This window comes from Artemia franciscana, chromosome 9, assembly GCF_032884065.1.
Source record: "Artemia franciscana chromosome 9, ASM3288406v1, whole genome shotgun sequence".
Classification (NCBI taxonomy): domain Eukaryota; kingdom Metazoa; phylum Arthropoda; class Branchiopoda; order Anostraca; family Artemiidae; genus Artemia; species Artemia franciscana.
In genome coordinates, this window is record NC_088871.1 from 37644520 (window position 1) to 37650108 (window position 5589).

The following is a 5589-nucleotide window of genomic DNA, read 5'->3' on the forward strand; positions in this document are numbered from 1 at the left end:
TACCTCAGTGGAGAATTTTCCTTGGAAAGTCCCCTATGTATGCTCTGAGGCTTACCATCTAATGGTAGATGGTAATAAGCTTACCTAAGCTATGACAAAGATTCTAAGTTTGTTTTTCAATAACCAGGAAAGTACATGTAGATAAGCTAGAAATACTTACATTTGAGGAGTTTTCTACAAGGGTTATATGTACTCATAGAGTGTCACCAGGTCCAGCAGTCATCAATTTAATTCAACAAACATTTGATCAAAAGAAATTAGACATTCTTTCAGAAGTATAGAAATTTTCTATCCCCCCAAACATATACCAGTAGAAGAAATCCTCTCCAGTGTATAGTCAACTATAACTCTAAACAAGAAAACAATCAATTTTGATCCACAAGATACCAGAAGCTTGGTTTCTAGTACCCTCAGAAAAGGTTTGTCCAAAAAGAAACATATTGAGGAGAATCTAACAAAAGATGAAACAAAGGTCCTTACAGATTTCAAGAAAGATACTAATATCATAATTACCAAAGGTGATAAAGGGAATATTATAGTGATCCTTGGTGATACTGAGCATGTCAGCAAATCATTAAACCTCCAGAATGACAGTAAAAATCTTGGCCAGTCTTCAGCAAACATGGCCAAACCAGGACAAGTGGCAGCATCAAATGATAGATGTAATGTTGTACTTCTAGTCAAATCATTGACAGATGATTATATTTGTGATTTGCCTGCTCAGATGCACCTCCAGTATGCTCCTCAGGCATCTGTGTTCAAAACTGTTGAGGTGTGTGCCTCAGTGGGCCAGGTCTCACAGCTGTATAGTAAGACCAACCAGTCTAGGGCATTGTAAATTCAGAGCTTTTCTTTCTTTTGAATAAACTGGGGTAGCAACTTTGGAGACTTTCATAAGCATTTTCTAGACTTTGCCAAGAAGAGCAACATTATCAGCATGACCCAGGTCAGTAATACTGAAACCAAGGCTAGCCTTGACTCCTTTGAAGTTTAGCCTTGCCTTTTTTATTACCCAATTGACAACAAAGTTGAATAGTCTAGGAGAGAATAAACACCCTTGCCTCACACTAAAGACAATATCAAATGGCCAGAAAAGTTCTCAGTTGAACTGGATGCAGACTTGTGTTTGTTGATAGTAAGCCTGAATGAGATGTATGATCTTAGGTGGGACATAGTCCTCTTCTATTGCCATTAGAATCCCTCCCCAGATGACTATATCAAAGGCTGTAATGAAGTCAACACAGACAGCAATGATGATTTGTTGATGCTTGGCTCAGGGCTCATAAATCTGTCACAAAGTGAAGAGCAGGTCAATACAGCCCATGTCAGCTCAGAAACCAGATTGGCTGGGGTAGGCTAGTCTAGGATTAGTCTGTATAGCCTATTATGATGTAAGAATTGTTTTCTTAATATGTTTCCTCATGTAGTGGACTAACCCTACACTTATACCATATTACATCAAAATCATTTGCAAAGATTTCAGATTATCAATTCTGTTTATCAGTTGGTCAATGTTTGTTATAAGAGCAGAGAAATCTTGATTTACCCCTAGGCTACTTGCTGCTTTCTTTGGTTGAGTACTTGCTTATGGCAGTGATTCATGTTAAGTACAAAATTTTCTATAATGGATAGGGGAGTGCTTTTCAACAACTTCCCATCCTTCATTTGGAGAACATGTCCTGACTAGCCTATCTCAATCTTTCTCTTATAATTGCTCTTTATACTACGATAGAACCACATTCTTTGCAGAGCTCACTGTTAGGGATATGTAAGTCAGACAAGTAGCAAAACAATCTCAAGGTAATATTTAACCCCTAGTCTTCACCTTTACTCTGTTTCATTCTGGAGAGGAGTAATTCTACTTTAACACCAAACTTTAGGTGAAATGATGTTTTGAACATGATGATGATGTTAAAAAAAACACATCAGATTTAGTTTGATTCTGTCAAAACTGAAATAAAACCAAGGATAGAGTGATGAGAAGGAGTTCCTGAAGTGCATGATGGGCCATTAATGCCCCATTAGTGTTAAAAATCAATTTCAAAGTAAATAAATATAAAATAGTAAATAAATAATTTCAAACCAGTTGAATTTTGAATAGCTGATGCTACAGTTGCTGGAATTAATTCTTCTTAGGCTAGTTTCAACTATACCCACGTTTTTTATGATTTTGAATTTCAAGCGACAGCCCTACCTTGATATTACATCTCTGAAAGTTAAACAATGCCGCCAAAAAGGCAACGGTAGAGCCCAAAATAGGTAAAGACATTTTCGCCGCTTGTGGATCAAGATGAATCCAACACAATCAACTGTGTTAAGCATGAAAAAGTGATTATGAAACAACCTGGATTTTTGGGGGAGAAACTTATATTATTTGTATCCTTTTTTATTCTCAGTGGTAGGAATTAAGTCTTTATTATCATTTTTCGGGAAGTATATTATTGTTTTTTCCTTAAAGTTTATTGTGGGTAGGACTTTTTTTTCCTTAACTGTATCTATCATAGCTCTTCTAAACCCCCTCAGAGATGGGGGTCAAACATTAAGCTGGTATAGAGAATCTGACATCCCCTTACCTGCCATTGCCATTGCTGTATCTCTAATCTCTAGCAATGACAGCCAGACACTACACAAGTAGTCTTAGAGTTCCCAAACCCCAAAACTGATTCCAAGCTGAACGATGACTTTCAGACAGTTATTAGAAAGCAGAAACACAAAAAAAAAACCTCCACAAGCCCTCCTAAAATAACAGAAATCCCTAACAGGGTTACAGCTATGGAATTGAAAAACAAACCCATCATCCTTTTCACCTCAACATAAAAGACCAAGTGTTTGCTACGAAAATATCACTAACATTATAATAAGTCTATTCGAATCTTAAATATTTAGTTTCATTGTGAATATTAATAGAGATGGCTCTTTTACAGTTATGCTCCAAGACAGAAAGGATGCCTTCTAAGCTCTCAACCAACATAGAATTGGTAAAACACCAGTTACTTCTGAATTGTTGACTCCGACTCTAAAATAATATTATCCGAATAGTAATGTATAATATCCCAATTGAACTATTAACTGAAGACCTGAAAGATGGTTTAGTGTATAATACGGAAGAAATGCTGAAGGTCTTTGATATCCATACGATGGACAATCCAGGTGCTAATCAATTGCTAAACAGTAAGAGTGTCCTTTTTATTTTACCAGTGAGTACAAAGTTTGACTCATTGTTCCTTTTTGGTCAAAATAAATCTTATAAATCATACCAAGAAAAATCCTATTCAAGCAGCCTACATTTCTTCGAGCTTTGCTTTGTAAAGTTGCTCAAGCTCAGGATCCGGTGAAGAAAATTCGGATTCATAGTATGAATACCATTCATCATTTGAAGCAGAAGCAGCATCAACCTGTATTTGTGAAACAATTCTGAAAAGATAATTCCGGTCTAACCTTGCCAAAGCAGAATTATATTTATCAGATTTTTCTTATGAGTTGCGAGAGCTCTTGAAAACATTTTTTTTGTACGGACTCGCAGATCATTTAGGATATCACTTTTCGGACGACTACAGCCTTTTTATTATGAGAAACAAAGTTTTGCACGGTGGCAGGAAGAAATAAGTTCAGGATTTGAAGACCAGCTGGGAACAATCTTCCGCAAATCGAAGAGCATGAATAAATTTCCGCAGAATAAACATCCATACATAGCTGTATTTCAATGTCAGGAGGATGAAATGAATTATGTAAAAGAAGGGAGGGAATACGTATCTTGTCCAGAATAAAGTCTGACGAAAGCATAAATAATTCCGAGTTAACTTTTGACCTATCGCGAACAAATTGAGAGACTCAGATATTACGATGGATGAGGAACCAACTTTTCTATTTGAAAAGAAGAAGCTATTGAAAGATGATCCGAAAGTTGGAATTTGCACGGGACTTTCATTCGATTAATAACAAAACCAGAGGAAGTTACAACATGATCCAGAATCGATGTATGGAATGATGTATGTATATAACTAAAAATAGATTCTTTATCAACAACATAAAAAGAATCACCAAAAAGGTTTTTAATCAGATTAGCCCTCAGAGATAGTTTGGAACCTACTTCACTTAAATCACAACTAGAATCCCCTAGAATTGCATATTGAAGACCTAGATCTTCTAAATAGAATCCTAATCTTTCACATGACAGGGCAAAAAGACCTTCAGACACATCATTATCGTAATATAATTAAGACACAAATCTCAACTCTAGTGGCTAAATGACAATCACTTGTCTAAAGTAGACTAGACCTAAGTGACGACACCACAAAATTCCTAGACTTCCGGGGGGCCTTCCTCTAGTATTAAGTCTTTTTTCGGGAACGCAGTAAGATGTTGCACCATCTAATCTCATTAGATTTTTGCTATACTTTGTCAAAAAATGCTCTTGTGCGCGCATAACGTCATACTTCGCAAGTAGCGTGGTTAACACTGGTAGTTTATTCGCGAAAGAACAATTTACGTTCCAAGATAGAAAATTTATCACAGTGAGTCATTGGCTCACGGATTTGCAGTTTTTAAGCCGGTTAATGCTGTAGCACGTATGGCCTGAAGCTTTACAGCTTACACAAAAAAAAATGCTCTTACACGGGGATTCAGATTTTGACTTATGGTAACTAGCTCCGCATTATTTAAGAGTTGGACATGAATGAATTTTTTCGTTTCCAAATTGCAAAGAAAACAATAGTGATTCAGTTTTAAATAATTTTCTACTTTTTGTTACTGATATACAAAAACGGCACCGAATTTTATCCCGATCACCAAAAAGTATTCAAAAAATGCTCATCTTGAGATATTTCAGTCCTCAATTGGACTGAAACATTCAGCAGGAAAATCAAAAGAGACTAATTTGAATCAATCACGTAACTATTAATGAAATGCAATTGACTGTGCTGACGAGTCCATTGATTTTTGAATTAAAATGGAATAGTTGTGGGCATCAAGTCATGGCTAATTGTAGAAAAAGCCAAGATAGATAGTCCAATTGAATGTGAAGAAAAACCTGGCATTAATTTCCCCCCTTTCCATGGTGTTTCATGGAATTGTTTCCATGATATTTAGCTTGAAAAATCCGACGCTAAGGGTACAGTTTTAATCCATTATTGTTTGGCCACTGAGCTGTAGAAACAGTGCCAATAAAGCTTTTGTATGTCTGGCATTAATGGGGAGGGGATCAGCTTCCCAATCGTACCCTTTTCACCCCCTGGTACCCTTATAGCCACTAATTGCATCAGATAAAACTATCAAGATATGCGTTAAGTTCATCAGGATTGAAAAGTTTAATAACTGTGTTTATGGGTACAGGACAGCTCTCTGTATCTTCACGGGGAATAGTTGTAAATGATGTCTTGTTGTTGAACCAGAAATATGTGGTTGAAAACTAAGCAAAATTTGTCTGAATAAAAGTGAGTTAGAGTCACATTTGAGTCTATCCCCTTTCCTATCCTATATCCCCTTAATCAAAGGTTAATAGAGCTAGTCGAACCGAAAATGCGAACGGAAAAAGTATGCCAGGCAAATTGCCTATGTTTTCTTCTTAAAAACATCGTGAAGTTTCTAGAA

The 5589-nt window shown here is 36.3% G+C and overlaps 1 protein-coding gene across 2 annotated transcripts in view; it reads right to left on the reverse strand.

The window, feature by feature from the left end:
* Nucleotides 1–5589, reverse strand: part of LOC136031375 (bis(5'-nucleosyl)-tetraphosphatase [asymmetrical]-like) — a 39465-nt gene that overhangs the window by 21374 nt on the left and 12502 nt on the right. Inside the window, exon 1 of one of the 2 annotated variants that reach the window (XM_065710886.1) lies at nt 2084–2201. The exons of the other annotated variant lie outside the window; for it this stretch is intronic. The gene's annotated coding sequence lies outside the window, so the exon portion shown is untranslated. Of the gene's footprint in view, nt 1–2083; nt 2202–5589 lie in introns of those variants that run through there. 2 annotated transcript variants of the gene reach the window in all.